General features: G+C 46.2%; 1 protein-coding gene and 1 long non-coding RNA gene across 10 annotated transcripts in view; one reads left to right on the top strand and one right to left on the bottom strand.

Moving 5' to 3' along the window:
- Nucleotides 1–19,870, bottom strand: part of LOC144822101 (uncharacterized) — a 1,825,698-nt gene that overhangs the window by 1,396,607 nt on the left and 409,221 nt on the right. Inside the window, exon 7 of one of the 9 annotated variants that reach the window (XR_013608562.1) lies at nt 8,035–8,131. The exons of the other annotated variants lie outside the window; for them this stretch is intronic. This is a non-coding gene — a long non-coding RNA (uncharacterized LOC144822101). The remainder of the gene's footprint in view (nt 1–8,034; nt 8,132–19,870) is intronic. 9 annotated transcript variants of the gene reach the window in all.
- Nucleotides 1–19,870, top strand: part of WNT6 (Wnt family member 6) — a 657,721-nt gene that overhangs the window by 404,140 nt on the left and 233,711 nt on the right. The gene's annotated exons all lie outside the window — the stretch shown is intronic.

The following is a 19,870-nucleotide window of genomic DNA, read 5'->3' as shown; positions in this document are numbered from 1 at the left end:
ATGATCAAGTTGCTTTATAGATAATAATAAGGATGAAGACTCCTTGAGAAGTTTTTTCCTAACAGCGACATAATCAATAATAATAAAACCTCTGGCCGGTGCCTTAAAAGCATCCCATACAGCATGAAATGGCATGTCAGGAGTAGTATTAGTATGAAAGAACTCTAATAAAACACTTTTAAAGCACTTCACAAAAATAGGATCCCTGAATAAATGATTGATAAAACGCCAACTGCGGGGTTTAGAAGATTCAGATGGGAGATCAATATCAATGACGACCGGAGCATGGTCGGATATAAGTATAGATCCAATTTCAGCATGGGTTAAGTTGGTGAGTAGTTGGGGAGTCACAAAAATGTAGTCAATTCTCGATCTTGAATTATGTGTAGGGGAGTAAAAAGTGAATTCCAGATTGTCAGGGTTATAAATCCTTCAAGCATCTACCAAACCTCTCGATTGGATAGTGTTTTAAAAAAAGTGTTTTGCATTTTGTTGGGGGTATACCTAGAGAGAGATTTTCTATCACGGAAAAGGTCCATAAGAAACAAGTTACTTACCTGTAAATCGGTTATCCAGTATTGGTATCTTTCATAGATTCACATGCCTGAATCATTCCCCGTCGTCGAGGCGGGAGTCCCACGGTAAAAATATATATAACAGCAGTGCCTAAAAATTTCTTGTAGTAGGCTGGAAAGCCTAAAGGCCTAACTAGGCCTCAAAACTTAGCAGCCTATCTACATCATTATGTAAAAAGACCTGAAATAGTAGCCTCAGCCAATCAGCTGTCCTCACCCTCTAGAACCTTCCTAGCCCAGGCAGTTCTCCTCAGATTTTCCCAGCACAAGTGAGAATGAGTATCCATAAAACAGAACTGCCCTGCCGGGGAGGAGGGTGGGTGCATGTGAATCTATGAAAGATACCAATACTGGATAACCGTAGTTACAGGTAAGTAACTTGTTTCCTTATCCAGTATTGGGGTATCTTTCATAGATTCACATGCCTGAATCAGAGTAGCAAGCAGTGACATCATGTCTGTCGGTAGAGGAAGGTGGGAGACAAAATAAACCATATACATCCCCACACAATCAGGAAGGTAATAGAGCACAAACTTATTAACATAACATATGCATCTAAACCTTTATAAGTACATTAGATATATGACAGTATTTGGTAATGCAAAAACATGATAATTAAAAGATATGCTTTAAACAGGCAAATGAAGAGTAAAAGACTGTAGAAAATCTAACCTTATTGAAGAAGATGCTGCAGAACTGCTTCTCCAACTGCTGTATCATCATGAACTGCCGACTGCAGACAGTAATGTTTGGTAAAAGTGTGCACACTTTTCCACGTAGCAGCTCGGCAAATGTTCTCTAGCGTCACTCCAGCGAACAGGGCCGTTGACGCTGACATTGTCCTGGTAGAATGCGCTTTGACCTTTCTTGTTAAAGGTTTGTTGGCTTTGTCATGACAGAAAATAATCGTAGAAGACAACCATCTAGCTATAGTTGCTTTCGTTACAGTTTGACCCAAGGTGGCTTGACCATAAGCAACAAAAAGTTGATTGGATTTGCGGATGTCCTTTGTTTTCTGAAGATAGAACTTCAGGCACCGTTGCACATCCAGAGAATGTAAAACCTTCTCCACGGAAGTTTTAGGATCCGGGAAAAAAGTTTTGAGTTTGACCGGTTGATTGATATGGAACTGAGTTGGTACTTTTGGAATGAATTTTGAGTTAGTTCTAAGCGTCACAAAGTCCTTAGAGAATTGTAAGAAAGGCTGTGCAATAGTGAAGGCCTGTATCTCACTGACTCTGCGGGCTGAAGTGAGAGCCAGTAAGATAGCCACTTTCCAAGTTAGAAACTTGAGCTCCGCTTTGTGAATCGGTTCAAAAGGCCTTTTTAGAAGTTGAGACAGAACAATATTAAGATCCCACTCCGGGGGGGGGAGGACGAATTGGTGGAAAAGCTCGAAAGAGCCCCTTAAGGAATTGTTTGACCAAAGAGGATGAGTATAAGGATGGTTTGTTGGAACTCTTCCTGAACCTGGATATCGCCGCCAGGTGCACTTTAATGGACGAAAAAACGAGTCCAGCCCTGGCTAAAGACAGCAGATATGGAAGGATGTCTTCTGGAGGAGGTTGAAGTGGATGGATATTATGTTCTCCACACCATACGCAGAATCGTTTCCACTTAAGACGATATGTCTTGATGGTACTTTGCGCTCGGGCCTGTGATAATATCGCCCTGCAGTCTGAGGCGATGTTAAGATCCTTAAACTCTAGGAAGTCAGGAGCCAAGCGTGCAAGTGCAGCGATTGAGGATCCGGATGTTGGACCTGGCCTCCCTCTCTCGTCAACATGGACACTGTCGGTTTGAGACGAAGTGGAGGCTGCTGAGAGAGCAGAAGAAGTTCCTGGAACCAAAACTGTCTTGGCCAACGGGGAGCAATGAGGATGAGAGTGCAATGCTCCCTCTTCATCTTCTGCAGTACCCTTGGAATGAGCGGAATCGGAGGATAAGCGTACGCAAATATTCCGGACCATCTCATCAAAAGGGCATTTCCCCTTGACCCCTGTTGAGGAAACCTGCTGGCATAAAACCGGCATTTGCTGTTCTGCTGCGTGGCGAACAAATCCAGCGCCGGTGTCCCCCAAGTCCGAAAGATCCTGTCCACTTGATGTTGTTCGAGCTCCCATTCGTGACAGCCCGTGAAAGCTCTGCTGAGGTTGTCGGCCAGAGAGTTCTGGACTCCTTGCACATGTTCTGCTCTGAGGGATATTCCGTGGCGTAGAGCCCATTCCCACATGTCCTGAGCCTCCAGTGACAGGGTGAGAGATTTTGTTCCTCCCTGTTTGTTGATATAGTACATGCTGGTGGTATTGTCCGTACGCACCAGCACTGACGAATTTGCAATCCTGGGAAGGAAGGCTTGCAGGGAAAGAAAAATGGCCCGCAGCTCTAGGCTGTTGATGTGTTTCTGTCGGTACCGACGAGGCCATCGTCCCTGGATCTGAAGGTCCTGGAGGTGACCTCCCCAACCTTCCATGGAGGCGTCTGTAGTCAGGGTGACCACCAAAGAAGGGCTTGTTTCATTTTGGCAGTTACTTTGATGCGGTCGTCGAACGATCCGTCGACTTGCCTCCACTGACAAAGTAACTCCTCCTGCAATGGTCTCATTCTGAGTCTTGCCATAGGGTTGAGGCTGATAGCAGAGGAGCACATCCCTAGAAGGGAAGCAAATGTCCGAACTGAAAGTGACCTTCTTGCAAATATTTGTTTTGCCAGTTTCGATAGTTTGTTCTGCCGTTCCTGAGTCAAGAACGCCTTGCACTGGCAAGTGTTCAAGACCGCTCTCAGAAAGGTCAACTGCTGACGAGGTTGAAGCTGAGATTTGTTTGCATTGAGAGTCAGGCCCAGATTCGAAAAGAGGGATAGGGAACTCCTGACCGCTTCCTTTGCGGAGCCCCTCGATGGTCCTTTTAACAGCCAGTCGTCGAGGTAAGGGAAAACTTGTATTCCCTGGGACCTCAACATTGCTGCCACTGGGGCTAAACATTTGGTGAAGATACTGGGGGCCGATTTGAGGCCAAATAGAAGAACCTTGTACTGAAAGTGGACGCCAGCCACTTGAAACCTTAGGTATTTGCGGTGTTTTGGGTGAATAGGGATGTGGAAGTAGGCGTCTTGCAGATCCAGAGAAGCCATAAAGTCCCCTTTGTTGAGACAATGCAGAATGTCCGTCAACGTTACCATGCGAAAACTCTGTTTCTTTAAATATTTGTTTAGTTTGCGCAGATCTAGTATTGGACGCCACTCCTCTGAAGTTTTCTCTACGAGGAAGAAGCGAGAATAAAATCCTTTCCCTTTCTGAGAAAGTGGAACTCGTTCTATCGCATTCTTGTGGAGCATCTTTAAGGCTTCTTTGAAGAGTAAGTGAAGACGAGGGGGAGGGGGACCTCTGGGCGGCGTTGTTGGTGGCTTCTGTACAAATTCCAGAGTATGTCCGATCTTGACAAGATCTAGGACCCACTGATCCGAAGTTATTTTTCGCCATTGTTGGTTAAAGGCGGAAATTTTGGCGCCCACGGGAAGGGGAGAATGAACAGCTGACGTCCGGCAAAGCTCATTGGCGCTTGTTGGAATCACGCCCTTGATTGTTTGAGCGTCGTTTCCCTCCCTGACGAGAGAAAGATCCAGAGGCAGGCTGTCGGTAAGAGCCTTGATAGTATGGCTGTTTGTATTGAGATTGGTATTGGCGGTTTTGCTGATTGGAATAGTTCCCCCTAGAGGAATAACCACGGCCTCTTGCTCCCCTAAAGGAACCCCTTTTGTATTGTAGGGTACCAAGGGATTTAGCTGTTTCTGTGTCTGTCTTTATTGCCAGCAAAGCGTCATCAATTTGTTTTCCAAAAAGTGAATCCCCATCATACGCCATGTCCAAGATTTTCGTTTGGACCTCAGGCCTGAAGGTGGTTGCCCGGAGCCAACCTTGACGCCTAAGTACTGCTGCCCCTGCCAATTGTCTGAAGTTGGAGTTCGAAATATCCAGGGCGCAATCAATGATCTCCGATGCCGCCCTTTCTCCCTCCAGTACAATCCTGCGCACCTCTGGTTGCTGATCTTCAGGGACCAATTCGAGGTATTCAGACAGATCGGACCACATCTGCCTATCGTAACGGGCCAGGATAGCTAACGAATTAGCAGCTTTAATGGAGGCCGCTGCATTTGCAGAGAACTTCTTGCCAATGGCATCCAGCCTCCTGCCCTCCTTGTCAGGTGGAGTAGAAATGGGAACAGAAGGATTCTTAGATTTCTGTTGTGCAGCCTGTGATATCACAGAATCTGGTCGAGGATGACCTATTAAGCAAGATGGAGTATCCGATGGTGCTCGATACTTTTTCTCTATCCGTGGAAGGACTGCTGGAATGGAAGCAGGCGTTTTCATAATGTTGAGGCCTTCCTTCCATATGTATTCAATAATGGGGATAGCTCTGATAACTCTGCGATATCCCTCTTTAAAGTCATGCAAAAAGCAGTCAGATTGTTCCACTGTGACAGTAAACTCAAATCTGTTTGCTGCACGTTGCATAATGTTATGAAATCCGCCGATATCCTCAGGTGGAGAATCTGAAGGGCGGGGTACAGGCGGTGAAGGCATGGGAATGACATAATCCTCCCATGGATCTGCAGGTGTAGTATCTGGCAATTCACCCTCTTCTCTGCCATCATCGTCCTCATGAGAAGAAGTATCCGTGTCATGCTGAGGTGCAGGACCAGCATCTTGTCTTGGAGATAATGATGCTCGCGGTGACGGAGGCTTTGGCAAGTTAACTGGAGTTACTGGCACTACAGGTGCAATTGGTGTCGGAGGAAACCTCTGGCGATAGTCTGCCAACATTGCTTGTAAATCCTGAATTAAAGTACAGATTGTTGAGGTCTGGCATGGGGTGATTGATATGGTGTCGAGAAATCCTCATGCCCATAATGGCCATGGTCATCATCCTCATCATCATCCTCCTGAAATTTAATATTCAATTGTGACGGGTGACGGGCAACTCCAAAGGGACCCTCATCCTCTTCACCTTCATCTGACTCATCCTCCACATATGTCTCCAATAGATGTGATGGTAAGAGTGGAGAAATATGGGAATAATCCCGCTGATACGTTTTCATTTGAAAATGTGTATATTGAATTTTCCTAGGGGCAGCACTGGGTAACTGATGAGCAGCTGCCACTACTGTCGTCGATGAAGACGAAGCCATTGTAATTGGAATGTCCGTCGACGGAACCGTCGATGCTGACTGAACGAATGATTTCGCCGTCGACGGGGTCTTCGTCGACGAGTCCTTCGTCGACGAGGCCGTCGATGGTGTCTTCGTCGACGAGTCCTTCGTCGACGAGGCTGACGATGGTGTCTTCGTCGACGAGGCCGTCGATGGTGTCTTCGACGTCGAGTCCTTCTTCGATGAGGCCGTCGACGGGGTCTTCGTCGACGAGGCCGTCGACGGTGTCTTGGTCGACACGTCCTTCGCCGACGAGAGCGTCGTCGGTGTCTTCGTCGACGAGACCTTCGTCGACGACGATGATGGTAGTTTCGTCGACGGGATGGTCATCGACGGACCGGAAGGCTTGGTAGATGGGGCCGTCGTCGACGGAGACGTCGACGACGGGACAGTTTTTGTTGTCGAAGTCTTCACAGATGATGACAATATTTTCACAGACATCAGAGGTGAGGTAATAGATGAAGTGGTGACCGTAGAAGAAGTTGTAGAAGTAGAAGTCAATGTAGTAGTATGAGAAGACACCAGAGAAACAGTTTTAGTCTGGGCTGTACTCACAGTTGTCCTCCGAGGAGAAGATGCACTCTTTGAGGGTTCTGAAGCTCTCTGAGAGGATTTTAGTTTCTTTTTTCTCTCAGGAGAAGAGCTGTCCATGGATCTGGCTCTCTTGCCGGAGGTAGAGGCCTTGTCCTCATCATCAGTGGAAGAAGACTTCAACCACAAAAGAACCCTTGCCTCTCTATCCCTAATTGTTTTCTGAGGGAAGGTACGGCAAATTCTAAAGTCCTTCACAACATGTGAGGGGTGCAGACAATAAATGCAGTCAGAGTGCTGGTAATCCACATGGACTCTCTTCTTAAAGCAGGTACCACAAGCCTTGAAAAGAGCTTTCTTTTCAGACATTTTTCTGAGGAAAAAGGCCAAAAAAGCTAAAGAACTGAGTAGGCACTCAGGGAGACTCCCTTACACACGAAGTGCGGTGAAAATCTGAGGAGAACTGCCTGGGCTAGGAAGGTTCTAGAGGGTGAGGACAGCTGATTGGCTGAGGCTACTATTTCAGGTCTTTTTACATAATGATGTAGATAGGCTGCTAAGTTTTGAGGCCTAGTTAGGCCTTTAGGCTTTCCAGCCTACTACAAGAAATTTTTAGGCACTGCTATTATATATATTTTTACCGTGGGACTCCCGCCTCGACGACGGGGAATGATTCAGGCATGTGAATCTACGAAGGATACCCCAATACTGGATAATCTGATTACCGTCACCACCAACAAGGAGATTCGGGGTAGAGCAAGAGAGTAGGACATGTGACATGGAGTGCCAAAACTGTGCATCTAGACCAGTAGGACCATAAATGTTAAAAAGGGAAAAAGGGGAGCCATTAATAACAAGATGGAGAAGAAGCCATGTGCCATAATCCTTCTCCTCCTTTTCAATTGTTAGAGATAGAGATTTATGAAATAGTGTCACCACTACATTCTTTTTCTCCTTAGCAGGAGAGCAAAACACATGACCCACCCTGTGCCTTTTAAGAGAGTTAATATCGTTTTCAGTAAGATGGGTTTCCTGTAACATTGCGATATTACATTGTAATCGAGATAAATGTGTAAGCACTCTTTGTTTCTTAATAGGTTTACATAGACCATTCACATTCCAGGACACAATACGAATATTCCTAATCATGGGAAAAGGGAAAAGGCATTAGGAACAACCATGAGCGGACTGAAATTGATAACAATATGAATCCACTATGAGGAAAAAACTGAACCATCATAAAGAGAGCTTAGCGGTAAAAAGAAGTGCAAGATACCAATTTTGAAGGAAGAGAAAAAGAAAAAGATTTTGAGGATAGGGGGAACAGAAAAAGGAAATAAAATATCTGCAGAACAAGAATATAAAAGATAAGAGAAAAACCCCAAAGAGAATATAGAAAAAGAAGAAGGAAAGAAACAATGGTAAGATCATTAGAGAAAGAAAAGTTGACAGAAAGCCAAGAGGCTTTAGTCAAGAAGAACAATGTACACATCCAGTGTAGGTAGAATAGTATGGAGAGGCTAGGGAGCGCAATAGGGAAGAAGTATTACCACATTCAAAGGAAACGACAGAGACCATAAAAGAAAACATGGATGTAAAAAAAAGTTAGGACAGCAGTTAAAAAGAGAAAGAGGGAGAATAAGATGGAGATAAACCAGATAAGCAGAAGGAACATCAATATGAAATGAGCATGTCTAGTGAATGGAATAACACTTACCAACAAATGAAGATGAACTATAAACAATAGGACTAGGAAGGGAGGCACATGGGAATGGACACATCAAGGAGGGACATCTGTACTAGACAAAAAACATCTGTAAAGGGGGAAAAAGAAAGTTAATGGCAGAACAACCTGAAAGAAGCAAATAAGCAATAACTACCAAGTTAAAACTGAGATTAACAGCAATAACATCGTTCCCTGAAAATTAAAAACAAGCTACAAGAGCTGGACTACAATAAAATTATTCAAGTTCAGGTTTTCCCAAAGTCCAGTTCTTCTCCTTTGTGGCGAAAAATAAACGGCCTCAAATCCTTTGGACAGTCAAATGAGAAAGATCTTTCCTTGGTGGAAGAGGTGTGGCGCCGCGGCCAGGGCGACTGACACTGGAATCTGGGGACCACGGTTCGTTCCCCGGCTCCGGCGGCAGGTTAGCCCAGCACCATGTGACTCTGGGCAATAGCTCGCTTAATCTTCCCGACGGCCCCCAGCGCCTAGAGACCCTTACGGGTGATTGTGCGCTTTACAAATGTGGACTTTACTTTACTTGTATGTGACCTTGAAAAAACACGGATACACAGGACCGTATCTGGCATTCATGGAACGAAGAGCAGGGCGAAAGGAAAGAAACTCTTTACGGTGAGCAGCAGTTGCACGAGCTACATCCTGAGAGAAAAAGACCCTCTGACCAGACCCAAACATTTGCTTTCGTTGCTTAGCCTCAGACAGAACCATTAGCAGTTTGGTATATTCCAGAAAAAGAACAATTATTCCTCTAGGGCGACGGGTGGATGGTGAAGACGATGGTCCCTTAGATTTAGGACCTAAGAGGTGCGCACACTGTAAATAAAGATTTGTACCCTCCTTAAGACCAACTATTTTAGGAATATGTGTTTTAAGGAAAACAAGCATATCTGAACCTTCTGACCATTCAGGAATGCCATAACTTTTGAGGTTATTGTGTCTGTTACGATTTCCCAAGTCCTCAGACTGTTGTTTAAAGAGTACTATATCTTTAGACATAGCGTCAATCTTAGTAGCTGCATCCTGGACATCGCTGATCCTTAGCTCCACCGCCGACACTCTGGAGTCCAGACAAGACCATTTCTCATCTAGTCGTTGAAGAGTGGCATTAGTATGAATAACAAAGGGTTTCATAAGCTTTATTTCCTCCATAAGGTCATCCAGAGTTAGAGGTAATGGAAACTTTGTAAGAGAGCAAGTCTCTTACTTCTGTTGTTTTGTAGAAGTAGTGGAGTCTTTGCGGACAGAGGACATGTTCGTGGACGTCGTTTTTTGACAAGATGAGGGGGCGGACTCTATATAAAAAATTAGTAAGTCACCCAAGGCACCAAAGCCGCATAGGTCACACTAAGGTTGAAGAAGAAGAGAGCATGTGATCAAAAAACAATCCAATAGCAGAGTGTCAACAGTGGGAGAAGTGTGGAGAAGACCTCAAATACATCCTCAGCTGGGAACCACCATGACCTCCATTGTTATAAAGCAAATTGCAAAAAACATAAATGACTTCGGAATTTCACATAGGTGGGGCCACCGAAAAATACCACAGAATAAATGCAAAATGAGCCAGGCGGCCAATAAATACGGGGGCCCATGCAGTCTGCAACGCTAGGAGGTAAAATCAGAAGTAAAAGCAGGTCAGGAAACATGCACTGCCAGAAATAGGAATTAAATTATCATAAAATGTTCTCCCTGTAAGCCTGGTACATTTTATAAAAAGCGCGTCTGCGCGAATGAGAGTTGCTCACCGCTGTGTATCACAGTAGAGAAAATGGCTGTTACAACTCCAGCGCCTGAGGAGAAAGCAACGCGGGAGTAAACTGTATCAAAAACAGATTGTCAGTAGGCAAAAAAATAGATATACCTGTGCCCCCCACGTTCGCACACTAACGTATCCACTTCATGATGAAAAAAGAGGCAAACTGCTGCTCCCAAGGTGTTCCGGTCTCTGTCGGATCGCGGAGCTTCAAGAAGTTCCACCACGCCCCCCCTCCCCATCTCAACAATATGTTGATACTACAGTAATGCATTATTGCACCTGAAAAACGGAGGCACCTTTATAAGTTAAAAACATTTGTTTGAAAAGCACTGTGGTCGAATACGTTTGTATACAAAGAAGTGCAAAATATAAAGGATTGCTTTGTAAATGTCATTTTATTTGGACAATAAACGTGCCATTAAATAAATGTTACTTTCAAAGAATAGCATGAACTGTGGCTTTAAATTAATGTAATCTCAGTAAGGACTCTGGTTCTTTGCTTTGCTAATTGTCCCACTTCAGAAGTGCAAGGGGAGGGTACCTTTCTCCAGCCTTTATTCTGTGTTTCATACCAGAAACTGGTGAGAAATGTTTCCTATTTTTGTAAAGATTTTAATTTATTGTGCTGATTGTTCTAATATTACCGCAGGAACAACAGCTTTTCACTCCTTTGCTCCCATTTTGTCCTTTTTTGGACTTTGGGTCAAGACCATCGCCAGGCTCACTGTTACAATGACATTGTGAATTTACTAAAAGCCCAGCTGAAATTTCATTTAGGCTGGCAGAATTTTGCTTAATTTCTGGCACCTCATGTTACAAATGTCATGTGAAATATCTGAGATTATCATATTAGGACAAGTTACTTAATTGACACTTTGTTCAAGTAAAAATCCTATTGCGGGAGAGGGGGGTGAGCGCACAAGAACACATTTGATGCAAAAATATATTGCCAAAATGCCAAAGCCGGAATTTCATGTAATAACAATTAATTTTGTGTAATGTGTGGGGTATTTTGTGTGATTTCTACAAAGAAAACTATGCAAATTTCTCACAGGCCTAGAATTTACTACACTGTCTTGAGACATAGTCAATTTGGATATTAGTGATGCTCTGTGTAACTGTGAATCTTGGTTATGTCTATGTTGAAGTAATAATAGTAGTGAAAGTATTGGCTGATTAGCTGAGTTACAAATTGTAGTACAGTAAAATGTTACTTAATTTTAAGTCCAGAACCTTTCTGCTAAAAAGGTGTAATTCATTCTTTTATCTACTACCAAAAGTTTTTTCTCCCAAAACATTATGGCAAAATCCCTAAAATAGACAAAGAGCGAATACTTTGTTGAATATCTAACAGTAATTTACCAAACTGGTAAATAATGTAACCCTGGGATGAGGTGCAGATTCATTGGCATGAAGCCTTATTAACGACACCAGAATAACGATAGGACACAATATCGAGGACAAATATTGAAAATAAAATATCGACTGGAAGGTAAGTCTAAATTTCCTATACTTAACTACTCACACACACGCAGACATGCACACATGCACTCTCTCTCTCTCTCTCTCTCTCACTCTCTCTTTCGCTCTATCATTGCTGCTGTTTGGCGAATCTTAATGAAACTTTTAAAATTAGTACGACATTCAGTTCAGCTGCTGTGTTGAAAGCATTGGGGTGATTCGTGAACCGGGGGCTGTGAAAAAAAGAGGTTCCCAAATCACATTTTCCCTGTGCAAATTCCCATAGGGATTGTAGACATGACTACAGCCCAAACCACTTAAAGGAATTACACCACATTTAGCAGAAAGGTACCTCTTGGTCCAGAAAGAGACCTTTTTGTGAATTGGTGTATATCTGTTCAGTAGTTTTTGAGATATTAAAAGAAACCTAAATTTGTATATACAAGGACGCCTACGTGGAGCTTCGTGAACCCTCTTACCAGGAGAAGTGCTATGATTAGCTGGCCCCAACCAGTGTAGGAAGTTGCGGCTGTCATTTTGGAAACCAGGTTAATGTCCCGAGAGATGAAAACAAAGATTGTAAACTATAGAGACTATAGAAGGGGTCAGGGTAGAAGTACCCTGACCCCATGGGTGCATTGTATGGGTCTCTGAGGGACCCCTCATAACCATGAAAATGCCTGAAACCGTTTTAAATTTTCATGTGATTGGAGTCGCAGACACATTGCAATACTCATTGTGGCCCCCCCAATGAAATGTCGAAGTGGAGTCGTCAACCTCGCCAAAATAATACACATTCACACACTCATTCGCACAGCACACTCTTCTGTTCCAGCGGAAACACCTCCTACAGCCACACCGCTGAACTCTTGCCCAACCACCACTGCGTGCACTTCACCTTCACCACGCCCACCGTACACCACCGCTCTCACCCCCACCCCTCAACATGTATCTGGGACAAGGTCACCGAAGACCATCTCTCCACCTTCCTCAGCACTACCACACCACCGACATCAGCAGATGCTAACACCTCAGCACACATCCTCCAGCGATCTCCAAGTGTGCCAACCCCTCAGGAAGGCCACCGGCAAGCAACACTCCAAGAAAGCCAGCTAGTTCGCTCCTGCCCTCCACGAGTCCAGACACACCTGTAGACGACTCGAGAAGAGACTGAGGAACAACAAAACCCTGGAAACCCAGTTGTTAGAACTGGCTACTTCTGGTAGGCTAAGGCTGACGCCAAAGCCAGGCAGAAACCACCATTCCAGTCAGGGCAAGGAAGTCACACGCCAAGATAACCCCTGCTCACCCCCTTGGTAGCTTGGCACGAACAGTAAGGCTAAACTCGGAAGCAATGTGTAAAGCATTTGCACCAGCACATAACAGCAACAACATCCTAGGCACACCACAAAAGAAACTCCACACAAGGTTATATTAAAATAACTTTTGTATTGTCAAAACACATCAGGTAGAAATCCCACATGTACATTGTGCCACCTGGCACGGGCAATATTCACAAGGGATTATGTACAAGACAGGGCCACATGGGCCACTGTCATAATCAGCACTTTTAGAAATAGAAATACTGCCAGAAATTAGAATAAAAGGATATAAAATCACTGTAGCACAAAGTAACAGTTATAAATCACAACCAGTATCTACTGGTAACAGGTAAGTACCACCTACGCAACCCTAACCACCTTAGGAGAATGTCACGCAGGGAACCAGGACCTCACTAGGACCACCTGTATTAGAAAGAACAACCACCTAAGAATAAAATACATTTAGGGGTATAAACAAGAACACATTACCCATGATGCATGAAACACATTCAGAGGAGTAGTAAAGGAAAACACATGATGCCTAAAAACATCCAGAGGTGTACGGACAACCACCTAAGTATCACACAGCGTTTAGGGGTCTAGGAAAGAACACATTACCCATGATGCATAAATATACATTCAGAGGAGTAGTAAAAGGAAACACATGATGCATAAACCTACACATTCAGCGGTGTTAAGAACAAAGCACATGATGCATCACAAACACATTCAGAGGTGCAGCGCTAGGAGACACATGACGCCTAAAACATTCAGAGGTGCAGCGCAGGGAAAGAAAGACACAACTCAATAGCGCAAAGACACATGATGCCTAAAACATTCAGAGGTGCAAGGAAAAACCACACAATTGCGCAAAACCTTACATAAGCCACCACCTGTGGCAGTCCCTAGGCCAACTGGCCTTGTTGGGGCTAGGACGCCCTGTGTCTCAATGTCAGGGGCCTAAACGGTGCAGGTGCCCACTACTTGCTGGGCACCTGGGAACACTCACAAGGGCCTAAACGCTGCAGCTGGCACTAAGTGCTGCGCAGCTGTGACTGGCCGGGCACCTCTGTGCCATCTCTGTCCCTCTCAGGGACTCACTCTCCATCTTGCGCCTAAACAGTGCAGCTGCCCACTAATTGCTGGGCAGCTGGAGATCAACAAAACTGTGCCAGGGCACTCACTGACCCTTGGGCGCCAACTGCGCCCACTGCTGGAGCCACATAGGCTCTGACACCAAACACTGCGCACGTTGGAGCCACTCAGGCTCTAAAAACACTGGTGTCCTCCAAGAGCCTCACGGGGCTCTGAACATCATGGGGCAGGGAGCCTCTCAGGGCTCTAAAAACAATGGTGTGCCCAATCGTTGGAGTCCCACTCGGGTGACTCAAGAGATAATGGCCCCCAGAGCCTCTCTAGGCTCGACACACAAATGTGGGCATGGGAGCCTCAGGCTCCGCTAAAACGTTGGGGCGGCCCACTGCCATCTGGGGCCGCCATACCTCCACTCTCGCTATGGTGCCGTCTCCCGGCACCAGCAGCAGCCCCTCTGGAACCCCCCCACGGCCCTTCTTACTCACCGGGCCGCTCTCGCTGGGGACTCCACTCCTCCTCGGGCTGGCGGCTTCTCTGCTGGGCAGCAGCTCTCCTTCGCTTCCTTCTCTCCCCGGGGCTCCCTCAGCACACGGGAGCCCCAGCAGCAGGCCACGCTTCTTCTCCTCTTCCCGGGGCTCCCTCCTCTTCACGGGAGCCCCGTGAGCACCAGCAGCCTTCTTCCTTCGTGCCGCCTCACACACGGCGGCTCTTCGGCCAATCCGAGCGCGGCTCAAGGACAAGCCCCTCGTGACGCCGCACTTCCTCTCTGCCGTGGTCCAACCGCAGCGCGGCCCTCGGGACAAGCCTCCCTCTGACGTGGCAGCTCCTCTCACGCCGCCTAATCACCACGCGGCTCGCAAGACGAGCCTCCCGCAGCCAACCAATGGCTGCGCGGCTCTTGAGGCAAGCTTCTCCATCGACCATTAAACACAGCTCGGGCCGCGGCGGTGAACAAAGGGGCATAACGAGGGCTGGGCACCCTCGCTATTAAAATAAAATAGAGAAGAGAGGTGGGCACTCGCAAAATGATCTCATCAACGGGCAAAGTCGCAGGGTAGGCACCTGCCAATCCTCACGCAAAATGCGTGACGGCGACACGCTCGCCCTTCAGCAAAAACGCTCTCAAGCGCTATGAGACAAAATAAAGCGCTTCCATCGCGCTGGGGGCCCTGGTAGCACCCACAGGCCCCTAGAAATGACCCCTATAGCAAGAAAGGTCCACAGAAGTTCTTCAGAGGATGCAGCCAAGTCCTTCCAGGCACTTTAGGCTATAATAAGCCTTGGCAAAAGCAAGAGAAAGTTCCCAGAAGTCTGCAGCAGGCATCCAGGGGCTGGGCAGCGCCCGCCCCTGGTAGATTCAAGTCAGAAGCAAGAACATTTTGGAAGGGGACACAGCCCCTTCTTATACAGAGAAAAGTCTTTGAAGTCTGTTGTGCAAGCAGTGTGAGAACCAGCTAGAACTGGTTATAGGGAACTCTCTTCAGTGTCAGGGACAGAGGTGACAATCGCCCAGCGGGGAGGTGGAGCCAGCATTGTGGTCAGGCAGGCACAGCCCTACACTATCAGGTGCTATCTCCTCCCACTTCCCTGGCAGCAGATGCTGCCTTTCATCCACGGGCTGACTCAGACAGCCTCCTGGGGGCTCTGCAGCCCCTGTCACCCGCAAACTAGACAGTCAATCCACAAGCAGGCCCAGGCACTCCTGGGCCAGGCTCACCAGCCAATCACAAGCCAGGCACAAATTACACAAATATGCCAACTTCTAAAAGTGGCACTTCTAGACTAGACACAATCATGCCGCATACACCATTACGCAGCATTCAATCTCACGAGCTCGCACATATCAAACTCGCCCCTGCACTCCCCACACATCAGGAACTACCATGGGCATACATATTCCCCATTCATTCCTATGGGAGGGCAGGTCACTCACCACACATACACAGAGAGCTCACGCACTTTACACTGTACCACAGTGAAAAAGTGCGCAAAGGCCTAAAACCATCAACACTAGGTTCCAGAAACAGGCTAGGAAAAAGCAAAAAGTTTCGGGGTGAACCTGCCAAAAGGGCCAGGTCCAACACCAGTCAACCTTCAAAACCGCCATCAACAAACACCACCTCCTCCTTAAAACCACAAAGAAAACAGACCCATCTCCCTGTTCCCCTTCCCAGCCAAGGTCATTGAGAAGGCCATCAATGCCCAACTCTCCGAGGTCATCGAAGGGAACCACGTCTTGGGTATCTCCCAATCAGATTTCTGAAGCAACCACAGCAGCAAGACCGCACTCCTCACAGCTCCCTCCTCGACCAAGACAAAACTGCAGCCCTTATCCTACTGGACCTCTCGGCTGCCTTCAATACCATCTCCCACCACACCCTAATCACGAGACTCCACAAAACCAGCATCCGTGGCAAGGCCCTGGACCCACTCCTGCCTTACCAGCCAAACACAGCGAGTCAGACTACCTCCGTTCCTCTCAGATCCTACAGAGATCAGCTGTGGAGTGCCCAGGGCTCCACCCTGAGCTCCTCCCTGAGCCCCACCCTCTTCAACATCTATATGGCCACCCTCGCTGTTATCGTCACGGACTCAACATTGTCTCCTATGCCAACAAAACCCAGCTGATCCTCTCCCTCACCAGCGAACCCGCAGCCACCAGATTCAACTTCCACAGTGTGATGAAGGCCATTGCCGCTTGAATGAAATTTGGTTGCCTCAAACTGAACTCGGACAAGACCTAAGTACTCATACTGGGACCCACCCCCTTAGCCTGGGACGACTCCTTGTTGGTGCCCGCCGCATTGGAAACCACCCCCACAGACCACGCACATAACCTCTGCAACATACTGGACTCCTTCCTCAGAATGAACTGCAGGATCAACGCTGCATTCTCATCTTGCTTTCACATGCTCCGCCTGCTTCAAAAGACATTCAGATGGATCCCCACAGAATTTAGAAAGACAGTCACCCACGCCCTCATCACCTGCAGTCTAGACTACGGCAACAAATTCTACGCTGGCATTACCCAGAAGCTCATCATAAAACTACAGAACATTAAAAATTCAGCAGCAAGATTGGTCCTCAATATTCTCCGCTGCAGCCACATCACTGAGCACCTTCGTGAACTCCACTAGCTTCTAGTCAACAAAGAAATCAGCTTCAGGCTCCTCACACATACCTACAAAGCTCTCCATGAAGCAGGACCTGCATATCTGAACCACCTCCTCTCATTCCACGTACCAGCCAGACACCTTCGCCCAACTGGCCCTGGCCACAATCCCATGGACCCACAAAACCAAAACTGAGGGACGATCCTTCTCCCACCTCGCGCCAAGACCTGGAATACCCTCCCTCTCCGCCTTAGGCAATTCCGTCGCTCACCAAATTCAAGAAGGATCTCAAGATCTGGCTTTTCGACTGAACCCCTGTGCCCAGACGGACCAGCAGCCCCAGCCCACATCGCCTTGAGACCCTCATGGGTGAGTAGCCGTGCTATACAAACCTCTGATTGATTGAGTAATACATGCGCTGGCAGACATACTCAGACATTCATGCACCCACTCACTCACCCACTCAGAGTGCTCATGATACACTCATTAACAGACCCACTCAGAAACCTATGCACCAACTCACAGGCCCACTCAGAGTCTCATGCACCCACTCAGAGACCCACTCAGATGCTCATGCACCCACTCACTCAGAAACATATTCACCCTCTCACAGACCCATTCAGAGACTCAGGCACCCACTCATTGACCCACTCAAAGACTTATGGATCCACTCACAGACCTACTCAGACAGACATGCACCCACTCACTCATCCACTCAGGCACCCACTCACAGACCCATCCAGACATTCACACACCCATTCGCAGACCCACTCAGAGACGTATGCACCTACTCAGAGACCCAGTGAGGCACTAATGCATCCACTCACGCACCCACTCTGAGACTCACACAACCACTCACAGACCTACATACGCAGTCACTCACACCCCTACTCACAGACCTACTTAGGAATTCACACAAACTCATAGACCCACTCAGACACACATGCATGATGTACAGACACACTCAGATACTCTTACACTCACTCACAAACTCACTCATGCACCCACTCACAGAACCACTCAGACACTTTCACAGCCTGTCAAAGACTATTTCAAACCCAATGGTTACAAAAACTGTAGAAATTCACTAAAAAAACTAAGGTTACAGGGACATTATAGTTATGAAATAGAATTTTTTTTAAATCTTAGAAGTTCACTGAAAAAACCCAAAAGTTACAAGGAAGTTATAGTTAGTAATTAGAATAAAAAAAGCTTTAAAATTTACTTTAAAAAAACTAAAGTTACAGTGACGTTATAGTTAAGCAAAGATTTCACTCGTATGAAACCAGTGAAATTCAGCAGTTATAGTTACCTGAGCTAACTATAACTCACGCCCCAGCAATGCACTGCTTATGACCTCACATATTACATCACTCATAACATTGTCAGTCACATCCCTGATGACATCTCAAATGGCATCACAGATTACATCATCCACAGAACCACTCACACCCCTATACAACCTCTCATATACCCACTCACACCCACCCACACAAGCACTTACATACAAATTTACAGACACATACAAGTACTCACATAACCACTCACTCATCCATACAGCCACTCACTCACTCATATCCATACAACCAGTCACTTACCAATAGAGCTACTCACACACCCCGTCACTTACCCATACAGCCTTTCAACAAAGCTACTTACTCACCCATACAAACACTCACACTCTCACTCATACACCCATATATCCACTTACATACCCATTCACACATCCATACCAGCACTCCCACATCTGCTAATTCACCCATACAGTCATTCACGCAGACTCTCACTCTCGGGTACAGTCACTCACACACCAATTCACTTAATGAAACACTCATTCAAACAGCCACTTACTTACCCATACAGCTATTTACACACTCAGTCACTCACTCATACTGCCAATCAGACACCCACTCACTCACCCATGAAATCACTCACACACCCACCCATACAGCCACTCACACAGCCACTCATTTGCCCATACGGCCACTGAGACACCCACTCTATCCCCAATACAGCCACTCACAGATGCACTCAATCACCCAAATAGCTACTCACGCACCCACATATATACCCATAATGCCACTCACACACCCATGGAGCCATTCAGACCCCCACTCACACCCTGATACACAGTCACACAGCCACTCACATAATATATGTTAGAAGTAGTATCACTCATTAATAGTACACCTAGTATACTAATTTAACTTTTGCAGTATCTTAGTATATATGTTTAACAATCATAAACTCTTGGAAAATGCTTACACTCACCGACTGATATCATGAGTGATGTCATTTCAGATGACATCAGTGATTTCATTAGTGATGTCACTGACTATTTCATGTGTGATGTAATATGAGAGGTCATAAGCAGTGCATTGCAGGGGAGTAAGTTCCAATTAGCTCAAGTAACTATAACTTTTTATACCTATGGATTTGTAATGACAAATCATCTTTAAGGGTTAAGTCAAATTCATCATTACAACTATGAAAATGTAACTTTTCGTCAGAAGCCCCCTTGCCAGGCCTCTCTACTATCATGGAGGCCCTCAAAGGCTCTCTGACATCTCTTTACTCTTCAGTCTTTACATCGAGCCACTGGGTGAAATCCTGAAGAGTCATGGATAGTGCTTCCAGCAGTATGCGGATGGCACCCAATTATAATCTCTGATTGGCTGCACTAAGAGCATTCAGTGTGTGATGTCCTCTATGAAGGATATCGACTAATATGAGGCATAAATTTAACGCAAAGAAGATAACTATCCTCCTACCCTCCCCATCATGTCCCAAGAGATGAGCGTTAACTAAAATAACAAACTCAAAGACATGGGCCTCTCGTCTTTAATTGTCACATCTGCAAAACCCTCTGCTTTTGAATTTGAGAAATGAATCCACCTTTACCTTCCTGACAGCAAAAAGGCAAGAAGTGCCAGATTGCAGCTGAAACTACGGAGATATCCCTAACAAGTCCTCTCTAAACCAGAGCCTAGTAAGTTCATACTTTGATTATGGGATTCCACTACTGACAGTTCCTCCCTTCATCCCGCCTCACACATTTTAAAGAG

This window comes from Lissotriton helveticus, chromosome 3_1 (genome assembly GCF_964261635.1).
Source record: "Lissotriton helveticus chromosome 3_1, aLisHel1.1, whole genome shotgun sequence".
Taxonomy (NCBI): Eukaryota; Metazoa; Chordata; class Amphibia; order Caudata; family Salamandridae; genus Lissotriton; species Lissotriton helveticus.
The sequence above is the reverse complement of the archived record's forward strand: the minus strand, read 5'-3'. Positions and strand labels throughout refer to the sequence as shown.